The sequence below is a fragment of the Lepidochelys olivacea genome (genome assembly GCF_965140295.1).
Source record: "Lepidochelys olivacea isolate rLepOli2 genome assembly, chromosome: 7".
Lineage (NCBI taxonomy): Eukaryota > Metazoa > Chordata > Testudines > Cheloniidae > Lepidochelys > Lepidochelys olivacea.
In genome coordinates, this window is record NC_140417.1 from 44,425,538 (window position 1) to 44,446,956 (window position 21,419).

Genomic DNA, 21,419 nt, shown 5'->3' on the forward strand with positions numbered 1-21,419 from the left:
CTGTGACTGGCTCTCTTGATTTTATGACTCTTGTGAGTTTTTCCCAGCTGCTGGTATTGTATAATTAGGGGATAATCTCAGCCATCGTTAATAAAATGTAAGCTTCCACTCTTGTGGTTGGAGAGAAAAGGTTGAAAATGTGACCAAATTATGTCGTGGAGGCTAAGGAATCAGAGGACAAAAAGAAAAATACCTTCAAAATTATTTATTTTTTAAAAAAATCTCATGATTTTGGGGGCCTGACATGAAACCTAGAGTTGGCATTACTGAGCATCTCTACCAACTGTTGGCCAAACATCAGAGTCAACATAACCAGCTGCCAGAATCCTGCACCATCTGGTTGGGCTTAGCATGTGTATGTGCATTTGACACATGGGTACAGCCTAGATACCAAACAGGTTCTTGGTGGTCCAGAGGACACAACCCCAGCAGGTAAGTCAGAGAATCTCTCTCTCTCTGGTTAAGCCAAATGTCACCATTCTAAGTTCATCTCATCAGGAATGCAGTCAGACTTCCATTGTTCAGAGGTACGACGTTAGCCTTGTAAGTAAGGTGAACTTTACCCTCTTAGAATAGCTTATTGAGACTTGAGTCATCAATTCCATTCGTGTCAAATGTGCAGCCCTTTGAAAAAGTATCCCAACTATCAAGCGGAGGTTGGAATTTTCTTCTTTCAGCCGGCGTGGATCATCAATATTAAGTCTCTTAAAAATGAGCTCCCCTGAGAAACTATAAGAGTCTGCTCACAGTTGCACATCTATAACTAAGTCACTTCACTGCTGGCAGAGGTGTGGCTACAGCACACGTAGACAGGCGGCGTTAGCTTGGATTTCACTCGCTCAAGTAACAATAGCGGGGACGCCAAGTCCCACTCAGCATTGTGCAGCTGGTGCTGCGGCCAATGCTACGGCGGCTTCACTGAGATCGTTCTTGGAACTAGCCAGATCAAACCTAGCTCAGGCATGGCTACACATATGGCTTCACAGGACTTGTCCCCTAATGCTTATCAAACGAGATGATCTTGTAAAAAAAGGACCAATTTCTGTCTTCACTTGTATACCAGCTAAGCCTCGGTGTCATTTATGGCAGAATTTGACCAGCATAACTCCACTGATGTCAATAGTTACAGCAGGGATGGATTTGACCCTCTGTGTTTTAAAGCCAAAATTTTGACAGGCTGACCCATAGATGAACCAGCCTTCACGGTTTGAGATTGTGTATAAGAAGCCTGCACAGAGGTGCCATCCCATGCAGTAGCCTAAGGACCAACAGAGATAGTTCAGATGAAAAGAGTGACAAAATATCCTGAAGTAGTAAAGGTCTAAGGGCCAGATCCTCGGCTGATGTACATTGGTGTAGCTCCACCGCAAGTCAACAGAATGACGTCGATTTCTAGCAGCTGAGGATCTGGCTGTAAATGGGCTTGGCCGGAACATTACCTGCTACATTTCAGGCTGAAACAAGTTCTGCGGGATTTTTCTTAGCATAAGTTCAAACCCAGTAAAGAGGAGCTGTAATGGAAAGAGTGATGCAATCTTTAAACTGGAGAGATGAATGCAGTCTAGAAACATGTTCTCGTTAGGATTCCCCAATCTGTGGCTCCTTACTCCCAACCCGGCTACAATTTACTGTAATGTTCTCTCGTTATAAATCAATCATTTTTCCATATAAGAATCAACATTCAAATCTATGGCTAATAGAGATATTTAATCAAAATTATCCTATATTACAATACATATGCCATACAACAGCCCCTATGCTAAAAACGTTTTTCAGGTTGCAAAAGATGAGGGTAGGCCATGCAACCTTAACTCACCCACTTGTGCATAAACTGTTTGATTCATTCACTCCTCCTGACATGGAGCAGGTGCATCAAGGGTTACACTCTTTCATGCACCCACAGTGCACCACTGTATCCCACCACCATGGGATATGCCTTAAAGAAACAGGTCTGATTTGCAGTCTCTCCATTGCTACACTTGGGGCAGGCACAGAATAGGAGGGGCAAGCTTGAAGCCACCTTTGTGCTCCATGTATTCTGGGGCCATGCAAGGCTCTACCTGGCCCCTGGTGTAATTCAGAGCAACCCCAGGGCTGTGCTACTGTACACTCTACTTCCCATAATCTTTGGAAATGGAGAATAGCCATAGTGTAGCACATCCCAGTCATGTATTAGACACACCCCAATCCCCTGCACCCCCAAGTGTTAGGAGCAGGGCCAGAGTAGAATTCTTATATGAACTATACACCAGCCAGGAAGACTCCCTAAATGGGGGTGTTCTCAGCAGGCCACTTTTACCTGGTTAAAGTCCCCTGTACTCTGCCAGAGAAGTATAATATGGGCTTGTTGCAAGGGAGAATCTGGCCCACAGTCAAGCCCATGTATGGTTTAAGTTAAGTGAAAACAGGGTTCAGTGAAAACGTATTTTTGAGTTAAGATTTGTTACAGCTGAAGGTAATTGTGCAATATTAACCTGTTAAAATATAACCCAGTACCGGATATGCCAGTTAATTATCTGCATTAAAACTAGTCCTGTTTGATAATAATTTTCCATGGCTTCAGAATTAAAGTCTAATCAGTCCAACTGAGGAAGTGACCTTGTATGATAAGGGATGCAGGAGAGGAAACAGAAAAATAACCTCAAAGAAAATTCTCAGCAAGGCTGGAAGGGGAGAAAAATAAAGCTTGCAAATGCCAACTGACTCCACAATTTGACTCCAAAACACCTGCAGGTATTTCAAAATCAATTCAAATCACAAGACAGAATGTGTGAGGGTTTTTCCCAGGGAATAAAGTGTAGATAATTAGGACAAAATTAAAATCTAAATTGAATATTGGATTAATATAACCTCATAGTGAGATTAGATTGTAGAATAAACACCATAAGGAAGGGATAGGCGCATCATAGATTTAGGGCCTGATCCAAAGTCAATTGAAATCAAAGGGAATCTTTCCATGGGGCTTGTGGGTTTTGGATCAGGGCCTTCTTTAAAACAGGAATCAACACAGTACTACTGCAGGGGACAAGCCTACACTGGCAGGGGTGATGTGAAAGATGATCTAACAGCTTTTTTCTCTGTAGTCACGAATATGCTGTGAATGAATAATGAGTTGCTAACTCACTTGCCCATACAACGTTTAAATATATGTATACAAGGCAAATATAGCCATCAGATGTTGGGAAAACATTACCAGTCCTGAAGAGTCGTGTGGAGGGGGAGTCATCAGGTAGGGCAAGAGATTGGAAAGGGGAACAGAAAGCTCTGGGACGCAGGATCTCATTTGTACCAAACCCACCAGCAAGTGCTTTGTGGGCTAACCCAGGAACAGAGAACTCCTGAAGAATCCATGCCAGACTTTATCTAAGCCCCAATGCATGCTAGACTCAAACTTTGGAAGTTGCGGTGAGTTACAGAAAGGCTCATCAGCAAAGTTGTTCATATTCAATAACCCTGCTAGCTCTTTACTAAACCTAGTCCTGATTTTTCATTTTAAAAAATTAGAAGACAAGTCTTTTTTTCTGCATGTTTTTCTTCTTTTGAAAATGTACAGCTGTTTGATGAAAAACTGAGTCCCACAAAACGTAAGTTCACTTTTTGGATATTGAAACCCACCAACCTCATCTCCCTACCCCACCCCCCAAAACCCCCCACTTTGTTTTTTCATTAGAAAAAAGCTAAATCAAATATTTCCACTAAACTATTTGGGAAGATAAATAAAAATTCTAATTTATTTTGAAAAAATTTTCACAGAAAATATTTACCCTTTTCCAAGCAGCTCTACTCTTTGCCTTATTACGGTCAGTCAGATCCTTAGCTTGTGTAAATCAGCTGAGGTCCATTGATTTCAATCATCTGCTGCTCTGATCTGGTATCTTTGAATTAACTTCTGAAAAACAGCTAAGCTCCAGCTTCCCATTTTGCAGGAGCAACTGGCAGCTGCATTTTTGCGCCTTCCAAACAAATTACAGCTGTTGAATACTTGCAACTCTAGTGTCCTGATTTGCATCCACAATCAGGTAAATGAAAGTACCCAAATCTGCACCCATAATTCAATTGCAGATGGAAAAAACACAGGTGCAAAATTGCCAGTTTCAAACTTCAGCTGCAAATTTGAAGATTTGGCCATTGCTGTGTTTACTGAATGCTCATAAGGTGAAGTTTTCAAAAGCACCTAAGGGACTTAGGACCAGATTTTTTAAAGTATTTAGGCACTTCACTGACACATGCAGATAGGCACTTAGTGGGATTTTCAAAAGTATGTAGGTGCCTAAATTCCAGTGATTTCAATGGAGGTTAGGCACCTAGACACTTTTCAAAATGGGATTTAGGTGCTTCTGAAAATGTTACCCCCATGAGCTTGAAGGCAACACCACGACCACGACCACTTCCGGCAGCGGCATGCTATTATTAGTAAGTATATCGCAGCTGGAATCAAGGGCTATTTACTGCTTTAAAACAGTAAAGGTGGAATACTCTAGTGTTTTGAGAAGGAGAATCAGGCATTCACCACTTTGTGTTTCAATAAGCTATTTTGTACTAAAATTTCCCCTCTGATCTAGCTACGTTCTGACGGATGAAGTCTGCGGACATTAATCACACCTTATTGCTTTTCATCACCTCTACCTTCAGTTGTAAGAGACACAATGCATCATTATGCAATAGGATGGGAAATTTGGCAGTGTCTTCCTTCCATAGGATGCAATATTTATCCCATAAATGGGAATTAACTGAATAACTTGCAGGCTGTGTGTCAGGGCTTGTAAGAAGTGGTGACTAATCCTAGCTAGTGAGGATTAACAATTTTGCTGTGGGAAATCTGCCAGAGGTTTCAATTATATCATGTCTTACACTAATGCAGTTGTGTTCCTGTCATAGGATGATCGTCACGGGGTACGTGCTTTTATTCTTAAGTTCCACACTTTATGGTGCAATGCAAATAGTCTGATAGACGCGATGTCACCTTTGCGAAAGGGCCAGAAGATGAGGCTGAGTGATGAGGTGAGGCTGCACCAGCATTTCGTCTTAGGAGGCTGACGTTTATATCCTGTTCACCTCACAAGGGAAAGTCACTTGGTGCCCTCACTGTTCAGTATACTTGAACACAGCATCTGTCCAGAAAGGCAACACCGGAGGGCCTGGCTTGGCAGAGCCGACGTGCACTGGCAGAGCCGTGTGAGGATCCAGAACTGGGTACTGCAGGGCAGCACCCAAGAGCCCTTGCGGGACTATGGGAGCTCATGATTGAGGCCTTGCCTTCACAGAGAACACAGGGCATGCCCTTCACTAACTGCAGTGCCCTTCTGGTGGCACTAGGACGCACGTGGCCTCCCCCCCGCCACCTTGGGGGAAGACGACAGAGAGGAGACGGCCTTGGGGGAAGACGGCAGAGAGGAGACGGCCAGACACTCCAGCCCATAGGGACAGAAGCTGCCAAAGCAGGGACCTCTGGACATTCAGAGAAACTTGTACAGTTCTGACCAGGTTCTCTCAGCCCTGTGCTGTTTGGTTCAGCCCTCCTTTTCTGTCTCTTCACCTCTGCCTAACTCTGCACTTGCCCCTCCTACCCCCCACCCCTGCCCAGTTAGCTCTTCCCCTCCTAACTCCCTCCCCCCAAATCATGAAACTAATGTGACATTTGCTACCACCATATTGTTTGCTCTGCCGTCGTGTTCTACCTCTTCCCCTCCCTGTCTGCTCTATTTAGGTCATCAGGGGAGGGACCTTCTGGTTTTACCTAGCATACTGAGGTCCCATTTTTGTTTGGTTCTTAGGCACTACCACAATAAACACGATTCGTAATCTAGAGAAGAAACTTAGCTTGTAGTTTTCACACGAGTTAGGTCAGGTTATGACAGAGCCTAGCCTTCAACTCACCCTGGCAAAAATTCAAAGTGCAATGTCTTCACCAGGATTTTACCTCCAGTTACTCACCAGCACCCATCTTTTCATAGTGCAGCAAAGGTGAAAACAAGCAGGAGATACTGCACAGGGGTGTATTGGCAGAGCTGAGAGAGAGGCAAGGACGGAAAGGGCAGGGAATGCTGCAGGTCAGGACTGAAGTGGATTTGCAGTGGCAGAACTGCTGGAGGGCCCAGTAGTAACCAAGTAGCAGGCGTACTGTAGGTGACTGTGTGGGGTAATGAGACAGCTGGGCAGTGCCTGCCTTCTCAACCTTATATTTGACATTGGGCCTGTAATCTTACCAGAGTGGCAAAGTTAAAACAAGCTACACTAATAAAAACAGGATGATTGTTCCTAGTGGCACAAAATGGCCTTTTTCCTAGAAACCAATTCACAGGCTAAGTAATGCAATAACAATGTTCTCTCCTCTCTCCAAACTGGTTTCCTGTTCTCTCACCCTACAGAACAGAGTTTGGAACCTGCAAGTTCCAAGTCAGTAAAATTAAGTAACTGTCTCAAGACCAGACCAGTGTATGCATCCAACAACTTTGTCTGACATTTGCAAGTTTCCCACTGTATCCTCTCCAGGTGTGACTTACTCAGATAGCTTTACATTTAATTGGTTGTGAATAAAGGTGAATATCATCTGTGCATTGTGAGACTAATTATAGTACAATCGGAACTTTGTGATCTGGCCCTTAAAGCAGGTTAGACCACTCTGACTCATTTCCGTACAACTAGCACCCTTGGGGTCCAATCTAGGGCTCTTGATCCAAAGCAAGCAGGAGTCTTCCCATTGAGCGTTTAATGGCCTTTGGATCAAAAAGTGGTGCATATTTCTATGTTTGTAAAAAGAGTACCGCACTCACTAACCTGACAAATGTAATCAAATGGCATCAGAGGATCTGAAGAACATATCTTCTGGGTGTGTTAGTTTTCCATGTAAACAAGCGCATCTGCTATTGGACTGATCCGTGGGAGGTTTCATACTTAGGTTATATGAGAGAACATGCAGCTGCATTTGTGTGTGTGTTCTTTCTGGTTCAGCCTCCCTAACTAGCAACACATTAAACCTTCATTTCCCCCCCCCCACAAGTGATTATCACTGCTTAATTGTATTCAAAAGGTGTCCCCGAGACTACAGATAATTGAAATGTACGAGTAAGATACATACACCTTTGAACAATGAAACACTCAGAAATAATTCTTCAATGACGTTACCAATCAAGTAATACCAGATCCAGCCCTGGGGCAGTGAAGATTCTCACAATGAGGTTATGTTTTACACAAGTAATTCTTTTTCCTCATAGTAATGCCTAGCTTATCATTAGATCCCCAAGCAATCTACAAAGCTTACCATCGTTATCCCAATTTTACAGATGGGGAAACTGAGGCAGAGAGGGGAAAGTGACTTGCCAAGGGTCAACCAGCAGGCCAGAGCTCACACTAGAACCCAGGTCTCTCCTGACCCACAGTCTAGTGCTCCGTCTGCTAGGCCACACTACCTCTTAGTGGCACTACCCCAGTTTAAACCACTTGACGATCTGTCCCTTCTATCTGATTTGCATCACTTGTGCAGTGTATGTCACTGCCCAATATTGAGCTAGGAAATTCTGCTCTTGGCAATGCATGCCTTCCCTTTATGAATAATCACCAAAGCCGTAGTCATCCAAATAAGCATGCACACCATTTTATTTGATTAGTTGCTTTTTCCTCACACTATTCTAGTGACAATTTGTTTACTTTTACCATGGGCCTGACAATTGTTAGAGATGGGACTAAACTGCAAAGTTTGGATCTGGATCCAAACTGCCCCAAAGTTTGAGGAGTGTTGGGATCTGGAGTTCTCGTCCCACGCTATTTCCAGAGTGTGCTTTTGGCTATTAGCCCTATGACAGCACACTTCCTATGGTATCCATTAAGTTTGCCTAGAACTACACCTTGTTTTTCCCTTTAGACATCATTCCTGCAGCCTCTTGGTGGAGGCCACATTGTCAGCATGGAAAACAACTTCACACCCTGTTTTCAGGCTGCTGCAAAAAGAGAGTTGCTCCCTAAATGTGTAAGTTATTGGAAGCCCTGCCCCTGAATGCCACATGTCAATTCATGCCTGCTTGAACTGAATCTTGTGTTTTATGAATCATACAGAGTTCTCACCTTGAGTCATTTGCAAAAAATCAATAAGAGGCAGAACATGATATTCAGCGCTTCATGGCCCATTCAAGCCTGACCACATCCTGGTGCATCAGGCTCTTTCTTTGTTGCACAACTTTTCTTTCAAGTGCTCAAATAGCATCAGGATGGGTGCGGTAGAAAACCCAAGACAGAGAGAACCCTCTGAAAACGTCGTACAACACAGATGGGGCACAGAGTAAGTCTGGCTCATTGATATTAATGGAAGTCATGCAGCTAATTCCCTAAACACTGCTTTGAAAGCTAGGCTGAGAGTAGGTACCACCAGTGCAGCCAGTGTGGTGGTTCTTCCATGTCTGAGAGTGGGCACTTCCAATAGGAAAATCAAGTTATTAATGTTCACAAAGACTCAACTACGTCCTCACTCTTCTTGCAGAGGTAGTCTTTGCCAATCAGAACTGATGCACATTTTCCCGATGAACCAGTGAAGTAGGTGATCATTACCACCTCTGATATTAAGGAGGTGGGAGTGCCTTTCTAGAAAGAAAAGGCAACATAGGGTGTGGGCAGAGCCAGGAATCCTAGGAGCTCACAATGCCCAAGCCTTGCTTTACCAAGTCTGTGTCTTTAACATACAGCGTTGTCAATATGGCACCATTCACCACCACTGCAATCACTAAAAAAGTAGATTTTTTTTACTATTATTTGTTCATAATGAACCGGATCAGTCAAGATCTTCTGAGCAAAGGATTAGCGAATGCATCCGATGAAGAGAGCTGTAGCTCACGAAAGCTTATACTCAATAAATTGGTTAGTCTCTAAGGTGCCACAAGTCCTCCTGTTCTTGTTACACAGTCCTGAGTTCTGCAAGTGGTATGGTGTCTGGGACTCTCTGGCCATGGAGGGTGCAGCTGCTATGACAGTGAAGTCAGTAAAGCGAGTTGAAATTTTTCTCATTTCAAAATGTTGATGAAAAATGTCAAAATGTAAAAAAGTCAAAAAAATTCAATTTTGAGCAGGAAAAGATTTCATTCCTCCCCCCACCCCCCTGGTTTTTTAACCCAACTATAGAGCTGGTCAAAATTTTTCAAGTGTCAGAAGGTTGACAAAATTTCAATATAAAAACAGAAAAAAATTGAAACAAAAATTATGATTCCCCTATCTTACATTTTCGAGTCAGCTGTAACATGTAAAAGTTCCTTTTTGCATGAATCACTGCCATGGTGCCACTTGCCCTGTGCATTACAGACTGTATGACCTATACAACATAGAAATTGATGTGTTAGTGGAAAGCAAGGTTGTTACCGAAATCCCAGAAACACTGTGCTGGATAATTGATTGATTTACAAAGGGCACACATACACGCTATATGGAATACAGAGAACACTAAGTAATTGACCACTAAAACGCAAATATCTCTGGAAGTAAAATATCTCATAAAATATTTGGATGGTTTGTTCTTGTCTGTGTTTTATATTTCTCTAAATGGTAAGGAGGGGGACAGGTTACTAATTGCAAGTTGATCCCTCTCTACCCCCGCCCCGCATGCTTGAAGTCAGTGAACAATATTGGCAGATCACATTGCAGAATAAACCTAGTCCCCACCAAAAAGCAAATGCACTTAGTCAGTGAAGATTTGTCCCCCCAACACTTTCTCAATTTGGCTGATGTAAAACATCATACTGATCCATTACATTGGCTCTTTGCTCCAAAGTCCTTTCTCCAAAGCCCCCTTCCTTTCCCAATACTTCCTTTACGGGGCAATGTCTATGCTCGTTGCCCTGTGTTTCCTCACTGCCCCATTATTTACAAAACCTCTCTCCTCATCTTCTCCTTCTACTATATTTACTACACTATGCTTTGTGCCAAACTAAACAGTTACATTTGAGACTGTTACTCATGCTGAGCCAAGTATTCTGCAAGACATTCCCTACTGATTTGCACTTGCCAGTCTTGATGCTGAAAGGGATTGGAATGGAAAGGTTACATGGATTGTAAAAGGACATTTTTATAAAAGGAATCCAAACCCATGTGCCTTGCCCTTTTCAGAAGACACCCACCCGGGAACAGAATGGAGTGACTCACAGGCAAGTTCTTACTGGCGTGTCGGGTGTGCGAGCATGTAGAGGGGATGCAGGGAGAGGCTGCTAGCAGCCTGTTTGATGGCAACTTGCATGCTTGGTAGTCTTAGGAACAATGGCTCTAAACATGGCCTGAAGCCCTCCCGCCTCAGGCTAGGACTTGTCAGTTCTCACAAGCGAAGCAGGAGTAGGTGTGGTCAGTGTTTGGATGCGAGACCTCAGAGGTTCTACAGAAGTGGTGTCTGAGTCAATATTGAACCAGCACTCAAGCATGGAGTTAGGAGGCTGCTGTGCTATTTTAGGTTCCATCCATTGGATGAGATATAAAATTTACAGCATGGTCTTGTGTGGTCATTGAAGAGTCAGTGGCAGTTTTTGGAAGAGGTTTTATCCAGTGTCCTAGCCAAGTGCAAATAACCACTGTACAGGTTCTCCCTACTTTAATTGCCCCTGTAATCTGAACAGAACACACGCTGTTCTTTGCTTCCTGCCCTAAACAATTACATGGTATTGTTCCGGACTATTTATCAGCAGTGCCTCAGAGATGGCCGCATTTGACTGGGAGATAAGGAAATGCCTGCATGTGTATCATTTGTACAATGCTCCTGCTGAGTAAAAGGTGCTTTTGAAATTCAAGATATAATCGGTGCATAGTTGAGCAAGTTTCCCTGCATGCATCTTACCATACTTTGCCCAGCATGCTACCAGCCTCCAACTCCACTGGCACAAATTGTGAATTCACGCTGGCCAATTTTAAAGGAGGAATTATCAAAGTTTGCACACTCATTTGCTTGCCCCTAACTGGCCACATGTGTGTTAGTACTTCATTTGCAGTGCACATCTGGAATTTGCATGCCTGAGTTATATGCAAGCATCTCTCACAGGCCATGGTGCAAAAGGATGAGCTAGTCTGGAGCTTGGGTGTCTCCCAGTAACTTCTTCCTTTGATCTCCCATTGGGCTTACTGTCCCTATCGACCTGACAGCAATGCCAGGCCAAGTGCATGCACTCTCTGGCCAAGGTTGTGAGCATCTCTATTTTTGGTGTCCAACTTGAGCCACCTTAAAAGGGTGAGGTTTTCAGACAGCGTTTGCTCAGCTCTTTCTGAAAGTCATGCCCTTCCTCAAACGGGCACCTCAAAATGGAAGCACCCAAACTTGTTTGTCACTTTCCTGAATCAGCCAAGCCTGGCTGTCTCCCTCATGCCATTTTCCTCTATGGCGCCTGTTCCAACATCTTCTAAAAGATGTTTCAAATGCTGTCGTACTGGCTCAGCTGGTGAGCTTAACACTGTACAGCATTTGGAGATATGGTAAATAGGCAGAGAAAAGAAATCATTACAAATCCAACAAATTAATTCTCTGTCATATACTAAAGGACTCAATCGAAAGGTCACCATTCTCTATTACGTTCAATAGGGCTTTTCTAGAAGGGACTGAAGGCCTCCTCCTGGGTGATGGAACATGGTCCGTCAGCCTAAAACCCTGGAGATCATCATCCATAATTTCAGTCTCCTATAAGTTCTCTTTAAGGGGTTGGAGGGGGGAAGTGTCTGCAGGACATTTAGGAGTTTTTGCTTCTATAGAGCTCAGTCCAACTTCATTTACGTCAACTGAGAAGTTCCTTTTCGCTTTAGTGTCTGTTGGATCCGGCCTCTAGCTACCAAAACTTCAAGAGAACTAGCATCTGGGGATCCAAATGTCTGCCCACTTAGCTAACAAAGCATATACTTGTTTATTTAAAACATTGTTATGAACTAGTTATACAGTAATTACTCCTAATAAAACATTTACTTAAAGTTACTGCACACTATTACTGACTCCAATGGGCCTTGGATCAGGGCCTTATTTCCTGTAATTAGATAGAAATAAGTATAGGATAAAGCTGTGATATCTCAGATACCAGTGTTTATACTAAACAAACTGTGGGTAAGCGCTGGCTTTTGAAAGTGGCCCAATGAAAAATAAAAACAGATGTTAGATAGTTCAGCGATAAAGTTACAAAACCACTGTTTGAAATTTAGGAAGTTGCAAAAAAGACCAGGAAGTTGAAACATGAGCATTGGGAGATGGCAGCCATTTTGAAATATGAGAATTTTGGGAGAGTTTCTCTAAAGTACACCATGAGGGAATTTCTTTTAAGAATTTGCCTTTTAAAGTCACTCAGCTGGGACCACAAACACTAATGTGCATTAATCAGAATTATTGCATGGCTCCACACTGCAGGGGTAGAGAGGTGGGATCTGTACCCTACCTGCCCGGAGAACCCACTTCACCCTTATTTATGTAGGAAGGGAGGCAATGGCTCACTGGAGATTCTTCTGAGCTGTGAGGCACAGCATTAAGTAATCTGTGAAATACAGTAAGGAGGTCTTCCCACCCCGCTACAACCCTGCATGGATGTATAACCTAGAGGACCATCTTACTGAAAGGAAGACAAGCTGTTGGGATATGGGGGTAAGAGGCTGAAACCTACTGAAGAATATAAGGCTAGACACAACAGCCCTATATTTGAGGGACTATTTTCCCCTCTAGCTTATTGGGCCAAATTCAGCCTTGATGTAGTTCTAAGGAACTCAGGGAGTTGTTCCTGGGATGAGTGTGCCCTGTTATTTCAAATGTTCCAATTATAAGAGTTTAGACTAGGAGGAATTAAAAATAGTTAAACCTCACTTAATTATTTTGGTCTCTCTTTTGTCTACAGGAGGTTACATCAGAGAAAAAAAACTTAGTGTTTATGGATAAAGTCCCCCGTGAAACTCAGTGACACAATCACAGCACTGTTGGAAGTTCTATACCAGTGGTTCTCAGCCAGGGGTACGCATACCCTTTGGGATATGCAGCAGTCTTCCAGGGGGTACATCAACTCATCTAGATATTTGCCTAGTTTTACGACAGGCTATATAAAAAGTCCTAGAAAAAAAGTCAGTACAAACTAAAATTTTATGTAGACTGACTTGTTTATACTGCTTTATGTACTACACAGTGACATGTAAGTACAATATTTGTATTCCAATTGATTTTATAATTATATGGTAAAAATGAGAAAGTCAGCAATTTTTCAGTAATAGTGTGCTGTGACACTCTTGTCTTTTTAGGTCTGATTTTGTTGTAGTAGTTTTAAAGTGAGGTGAAACTTGGGCATACGCAAGACAAATCAGAGTCCTGAAAGGGGTACAATAGTCTGGAAAGGTTGAGAGCCACTGGTCTACACAGTCGCGTCATTCGGCACTGCACCATTTCCAATCCAGACTGCATCCTACAGGGGATGTGTCAAGATCACAGATTGTTATTAATTTAGTCATGTGAAATGAACCATGAAATAAAGACAGAAACTAGTGAACAGGGTCTGGTGGCAACGAAGTCTTCATTTTTCAAATAAATATTGAACTGTGTGTGTCAGAGATAACATTAGAGACTATGCTTAGACTATATGGAAAGGGAAATGAGAAGTATGGAACAATGACCTGATTGAGACAAAATTATAGTTGAGATATCAACTATGGGACAGTTAGGAAAAATGAATTTCCTATACCACATTTTATCCAATGTAATCTCATTTGGTACATGGTAAAAGGCAACATAAGCTTAATTTTTAAGAACCACATGAGTTACACTGTTAACAACCCTCAGTTATTTGCCTGTGGGACCTTAACAATCAGCTACTGATGGAGAACGTCACCAACTTGTCCTCTGTCAATCTACATGGGATAAGTTCTGGAAGAACCCTAGAAGGTGTTGCCAGGAATTAATAAAACAGACACTCCCAGCCCAATTCAGGTCTCACTGAAGTCTATGGGGAGTTTCCCCATTGGACTTCAGAGACATCTGGAGCTGGGTCCGACACCAGTATTATATAATAGAGATAGAACCCAGGATGTTTCACTCCAGCTAACAGACTCCTGTGCCTGGAATTAAAGGAGAACTTCTGCCTGATGGTGCTAGCAGTTTTGGTAGCTGTGATAATTCAAGAGGTAACACTTTTGGTAGGCTATCCACTAGGGAGCAGGGGAAAGCATATATAGGCCTATTGCAGTCAAGAGACCAGAAACCTCCCACCTCCAGGCATGGCTGTCAAGTAGATGAGGCCAGAAGTGAAGGAAGCAGGCAGTTGCTTGGCAGGGGCATTAGGAACAGAGATGAGGGAGTATGTGAACGGCATACACCAGGACAATAACTCCTTGGGATCCTGCGGGCAATGCCTTGTTTGGAAGACTAGCAAGAATCATCCTATCACAAAGCTGTTTACTAGGGTTTAGGTTCAGCTTCTAAAACGGGGTTCTCAAACTAGGGGTCGTGTCCCCTCAGGAGATCACAAAATTACGTGGGGGAGGTGGGGGAGGTCGCAAGCTGTCAGCCTCCACCCCAAATCTCCAGCATTTATAATAGTGCTAAATATAAAAATGTTTAATTTATAGGAGGGGGTGGCACTCCGCTTTGCTGTGTGAAAGGGGTCACCAATACCTAAACTGGGAGGAGTGGTAGATACACTGGAGGGTAGGGATAGGATACAGAGGGACCTACACAAATTAGAGGATTGAGCCAAAAGAAATCTGATGAGGTTCAACAAAGACAAGCGCAGAGTCCTGCACTTAGGATGGAAGAATCCCATGCACTGCTACAGACTAGGGACTGAATGGCTAGGCAGCAGTTCTGCAGAAAAGGACCTAGGGGTTACAGTGGATGAGAAGTTGGATATGGGTCAACAGCGTCCCCTTGTTGCCAAGAAGGCTAACGATATTTTGGGCTGCATAAGTAGGGGCATTGCCAGCAGATCAAGAGACGTGATTGTTCCCCTCTATTCGACATTGGTGAGGCCTCATCTGGAGTACTGTGTCCAGTTTTGGGCCCCACACAAGGAGGATTTGGAAAAATTGGAAAGAGTCCAGCAGAGGGCAACAAAAATGATTAAGGGACTATAACACATGACTTATGAGGAGAGGCTGAGGGAACTGGGATTGTTTAGTCTGCAGAAGAGAAGACTGGGGGGGGGGGGGATTTGATAGCTGCTTTCAACTATCTGAAAGGGGGTTCCAAAGAGGATGGATCTAGACTGTTCAGTGGTACCAGATGACAGAACAAGGAGTAATGGTCTCAAGTTGCAGTGGGGGAGGTTTAGGTTGGATATTAGGGAAAACGTTTTCACTAGGAAGGTGGTGAAGCACTGGAATGCGTTACCTAGGGAGGTGGTGGAATCTCCTCTCTTTGAGGTTTTTAAGTTCAGACTTGACAAAGCCCTGGCTGGGATGATTTAGTTGGGGATTGATCCTGCTTTGAGCAGGGGGTTGGACTAGATGACCTCCTGAGGTCCCTTCCAACCCTGATATTCTATGATTCTACCAAAGTTTGAGAACCACGGCTCTAAAAAACAAAAGCACCAAACACACAATTCAGCTACACACTTGAAATCTGATTTTGTAATAGGGGAAATCCCTTTACATTTCTCAGCCCCTGCGTGAAAAAGACAATCATTGTGGAAAAATGGGAGATGCCTGTGCGTAAGTCAGAGGGATATATGTACGCTAGACTCAACTTCTCCTCTTCCATAGGATAACCTGTTTGCTTAAAACAGGTAGGGAAAATCCAGAAACGACTGGGTGAGGATCTCACTCACAAAATGACTCTGAGACATATGCAAATGTTATTTCCATCAAGCCCTAATATCCCGTACACCTGCAACTGCTGTAATGCTTATTCCAAACCCTAAAGAGGACAAGATGAAAACATGCCAGAGCAAATCCATCCTAGAAACTGATCCAAACCTCACCAAAGTCAAAGACAGTCTTTCCATTGACTTCTGTGAGCTTTGGATCAGGCCCAAGAGCAGCAGCGACTGAAAAGAATTACCATCTCATGGCTGTTCAGTGGCCCACATGAAATGAATTGTTTTGAACAATGAACAGCCCAGTTTCCAGTACCGTGTGACCACATCACAACCAACACCAGCTCAGTTCACAGTCTGCCCCTTTGTTGGTAGCTGAGCAGAGACGCCAACTCCCCTCTTCACATCTGGCCTGAGTCACATTTGCATGGCAGCATAGGGGGCAGGGATGTGCACTGCTGTTGCCCTGTTGTACCTGTTGCATGAATAAGTTTAGGATTCACGTCTCCAGGGTTGTTGGTTCTGCTCTTAATTTTTTAAAGGGACCTCCCCCCCCCCAACTATTAAATTCAGGTAATAAATGTTGAGTAGATTTGATCAAATGATGCCTATTGATGTGTTGGGGAGTATTTGAAAACCAAGTCATAAAACTGTACTACATTTATAGTACTTTACTGCATGTCAGCTACGTTCTATTGCTCAAATCCTGATCCTCAGGAAAAAGTCTGCAAGGCAACAGCTTGAAGATGGATGCATTCATTGTAAATATTTGGGCCTGAGGAATGTAAGGGAATGAATGATGAGGATCCTCACCACAATGGTTAATTTCTACTAGGGCTGTTAAGCAATTAAAAAAGTTAATCGTGATTAATCACACTATTAATTGCACTGTTAATCATAGAATACCATTTAAATTTGATGTTTTCTACATTTTCAAATATATTGATTTCAATTACAACACAGCATACAAACTGTACAGTGCTCACTTTATATTTATTTTTTATTACAAATATATGCACTGTAAAAGAGAGATAGTACTTGCAATGTGGAAACTGAAAGATACTGTAGTGCAATCTCTATCATGAAAGTTGAATTTACAAATGTAGAATTATGTAAAAAAACCTGCATTCAAAAATAAAACAATGTAAAATTTTAGAGCCTACAAGTCCATTCAGTCCTACTTCTTGCTTAGCCAATCACTCAGACAAAGATTTGCAATAGAGCCTCTCCCACTTCTTTTTTACAATGTTACTTGAAAATGAGAACAGGCATTCACATGGCACTGTTGGAGCCAGCATCACAAGATATTTATGTGCCAAATACCCTAAAGATTCATATGACCCTTCATGTATCAACCACCATTCCAGAGGACAAGTCCATGCTGATGACAGGTTCTGCTCAATGACTATCCAAAGCAGTGCAGACTGACAAGTTCATTTTTATCATCCGAGTCAGATGCCACCAGCAGAAGGTTGATTTTCTTTTTTGGTAGTTTGGGTTCTCTAGTTTCCTCGTTGGAGTGTTGCTCTTTCAAGACTTGTGAAAGCATGTGAGATAAATGAAGGGGGGGGGGGGGAAGCTCCCTTTTATGGACCCAGCCAACCAGCTAGCTATAAAATCCCCTCTTAGTAGTTGTTCTCCACTTGCTTTACCTGTAAAGGGTTAAAAGTCACTGTGATGACTAGGTAAAAGGAAATGAGTGGGCACCTGACCAAAAGAGCCAATGGGAAGGCTAAAACTTTTTAAAATTGAAAAGACTCCCCTTTTGTCTGTCTCTTGTTCTTTAGAAGAGGCAGACAGGGCTGCAGTTATGCTGCAAGAAGCTTTGGGCCAGGTACGAAAAATCATCAGTATCATACCTAGAAGCTCCTCATTTGAAATCTCAGATTTGTATGTAAGTAGATCAGGAAAGGTCTAGGAAGATGTGATTAGGTTTCTCTCTTTATGGCTTGCAGACTCCTCTGTGCTAACCTCAAATGCTTTTGTTTTGCTTGTAACCTTTAAGCTGGACCTCAAGAACATTATTCTTGATGTTTAGTCCTTGTAAGTGTATTTTTTAAAATCTAGCAATAGCCTGAGTTCCTAGATGTATTCTCTTAAATTATTTTTTTTTTACCTTTTTTTAAAAACAGAATTGGATTTTTATGTCCTAAGAGGTTTGTGCACATGTTTAATTAGCTGGTGGCAACAGCTGATTTCCTTTGTTTTTCCTTCTCAGTTCTTCCCTGGAGGGGGCGTGAAAGGGCTTGAGGGTACCCCATAGGAAGGAATTCCCAAGTGCACCTTCCTGGGTTTTCAAAGGGGTTTTGCACTTGGGTGGTAGCAGCAGCAACTATCTATCCAAGGTCAGAGAGAAGCTGTAACCTTGGGAGTTTAATACAAGCCTGGAGTAGCCAGTATTAATTTTTCAAATCCTTGTATGCCCCCACCTTCTGCACTCAAAGTGCCAGAGTGGGGAAATCAGCCTTGACAGCATGCTCAACACCTCGTCCCTCTCAGATTTTGGAAGGCACTTCAGATTCTTAAACCTTGAGTTGAGTGCCGTAGCTATCTTTAGAAATCTCATATTGGTACCTTCTTTGCATCCCGTCAAATCTGCAGTGAAAGAGTTCTTTAAAAAAAAAAACAAAAAAAACAAACAAAAAACCCACGTGTGCTGGGTCATCATCCAAGATGGCTATAACATGAAATACATGGCAGAATGCAGGTAAAACAGAGCAGGGGACATACAGTTCTCCCCCAAAGAGTTCAGTCACAAATGTAAACACACATTTTTTAACGAGCGACATCAGCATGGAAGCATGTCCTCTGGAATGGGAGCCAAAGCATGTAGGAGCATACGAGTGTTTAGCATGTCTGGCACATAAATACCTTGCACTGCTGGCTACAAAAGTGCCATGCGAACACCTGTTATCAGTTTCAGGTGACATTGTAAATAAGAAGCAGACAGCATTATGTCCTGCAAATGTAAACGTGTTTGTCTTTGCTGAACAAGTAGGATTGAGTGGACTTGTAGGCTCCAAAGTTTTACATTGTTTTGGTTTTGAGTGCAGTTAGGTAACCAAAAAAAAAATAAAGTCTTTTAAGTTGCACTTTCATGATAAAGAGATCTCATACAAGTACTGTAGTGCAGTGAATTGAAAAATACTTTTGTTTCTTATTTTCACAATGCAAATATTAGTAAGCAAAAATATAAAGTGAGCACTGTACACTTTGTATTCTGTGTAATTGAAATCAATATAATTGAAAATGTAGAAAAAATCTAAATACATTTCACTTGGTATTCTATTTCTTAACAGTGCAATTAAAGACCATTAATCAGGATTAATTTTTTTTAATTGCAATTAATTTGAGTTAATCACATGAGAGGGCTGTCAATTAATTAACAGCCGTATTTTCTACATAGGACACCAAATACCATTATATTTTTTTCTAGTTACCTAACACGAGATGGATTTGTGCTTTTCCCTTAGAACTGTAGAAGTCAATTCTGTCTATATTGACCGACTAAAAGGAGATCCCTTAGATTTCCATCTTCTCAGAGTAACCCTTTAAGCTGCCGTTGTGAATTCAGTTAGGTTTGGATGAGGTTTGTTTTCTGTGTCAGAATGCAAACAGAACACCTGGCAAACATTGGGATTTCAAGTGCTTTTAACCATGTGCCTAAACTTCACACACAAGTGGTCTCATTTGAAACCAATGAGACTATTTACATGCTTAATATTAAGCATGTGCTTAAGTCATTTGCCAGAGCAGGGTCAAAGGAGTCAAATAAGATCTGTGTAAACATACAAACTGGATTTGCACCTTGATTAGTCAAAATAAATGCACGTGTCTGCCCATTGATTTATGTAGTAAAACACATAAGACCCAATTCCTATTCCCATCCAGACTCTAATGCTTCAAATTAAGCATGTGCTTAAGTGCTTTGTTAGATTGGGCCACTGAGCCCAGCACTTTGCAGGATGAAGTGCACAGAACCTCCAGAGAGCAGAGCCAAGCCCTCACCATTCTACCCAGCAGGTGGAAAGTGACAAGATTCAGTACTGTTCCAAAGAGCGCTGCCAGGGATAGTATGAAAAAGAATAAAACCCTCCTGGTTAATGGGAGATGTACACGGATCAGGGAGAAGACAGGAACACAGGAAAAGAAGAAAAAATTGAGGGAAAGACCAAGAAGATGGGGAGGAAGTTGGAGGAAAAACTGGGGAGCGGGAAAGAAACCTGGGTGGCTGCTGTATATTTACCTTCCTGATTTTGAATGAAGGTCCAGTGGGAGACATACTGGGAGCAAGTTGACAGTGCCAATTTGCTGTTTCCTCACTTTAGTGTATTTCCCTGACCTCCACTGATCTGGAGACAGTCGGGGAGATGGCAAGAGAGCAGTAGATCAGGAGGAGAGTCTTATTACTTTGCAGTGCTGCTGTTGGACCTGTAACTAACTCAGCGTTGGGTTTACTTTGGAGATGGCTCTGTTTTACAGCTGAGTGTTCTGGGGGATGCCTTCCTGAAAATCCCTGTGGAAGGAGTTCTCCGATACCCTATGGGCAGATGCATTTAGAAGACTCTTCCTTAGTCTCCCCTGGCTCTGACAAATACCTGCAATGTTAAGATCTCCTAAATAGACACCATCTTTGACAACGTCCAAATTCTGTAACTCTTGGCCATTCACTGAGGTTTCTTTGAAAATGAGACTAACTAGTTCTATGACTCTAGCCCCATGTTCCCATGCTGCAAACACCCTCCAATTCCTTTGGTCCAGTTAACATCAGAAAGATGCCAGTGCACGTATGTGCCATGACCAAATGAACAATGTTGTTGCCAGCACAGGACAGGAAGGGACAGAGTTAAAGAGAGATAAGAGAAAATTATCCTCTGTTGCCATTCACTCTGCAGTTCCAAAGTCCAGGACTATAAAGTTCTGCAGAGTTGGCATTTTCCATTACAGAACACTAAGGAAAATTTAAAAAAAAAAAAATGGAGTAGGGGCTGAGGAAATCACAGTTGAGTGTCACCTGGGACTAGGCCTGTTACTGTCATATCATGCACCATACAGATCCTCCTGTCTTAGGCCCCAATTCAGCAAGTTACTGAAGCACAATCCTGGCTTTGGCTTCAACAAGGGTATACATGCCTAATGGGACAACTCACATTGGAAGTTATGATGATTATTTATCATCATGTGTATTGCAGTAGGTCCTAGAGGCCTCAAGCTCCACTGTGGTAGGTTGTCGCAGGGTCCACTCACCACAGGTGGGCACCTCCTCCTCTCTGCTCTGAGGATCAGCTCCTTCCAGTACCAGAACCCCCTTCTGCTGCCTACTGCACACCCTACTGCCACTCTGTCTCTGTGACACCTTCGCCCTACAACCAGGTCACTATGTGTTTCCCCGCTTCGAGGGAGGGGATCAAAGTCCCTTCTGACCAGCTGTCTCAGGCAGTCTTGCCTTTCACTGCCTTTTGGTGCCACTTCCCCAGTGGCCAGCAGGGGAACCCAGAACCACCCTCTACTCCAGGTTCCAGCGCAGAAACCCCCCAGTCAGCAGCCAAGATCTGCACCCACCTGAACATTGCTGCCTTTTCCCTAAGTCCATCCTTACCTGCTGGCTTTGCCAGCCCCGTAACTTCCTCCCCCTAAGGGAGTGACTCTAGGGTACCCTGGGTCTGTAGCCTCCAAACTCACCTCCCTTCTCCCAAGAAG

General features: G+C 42.9%; 1 long non-coding RNA gene across 1 annotated transcript; it reads left to right on the plus strand.

Annotated features, from left to right (window-relative positions):
• Positions 1 to 3,415: 3,415 nt before the first annotated feature.
• On the plus strand, positions 3,416 to 6,555 carry LOC311523984. The gene is made up of 2 exons (XR_014712457.1): positions 3,416 to 3,584; positions 4,879 to 6,555. It is a non-coding gene; the product is annotated as an uncharacterized lncRNA (long non-coding RNA).
• The last annotated feature ends 14,864 nt before the right edge of the window (positions 6,556 to 21,419 follow it).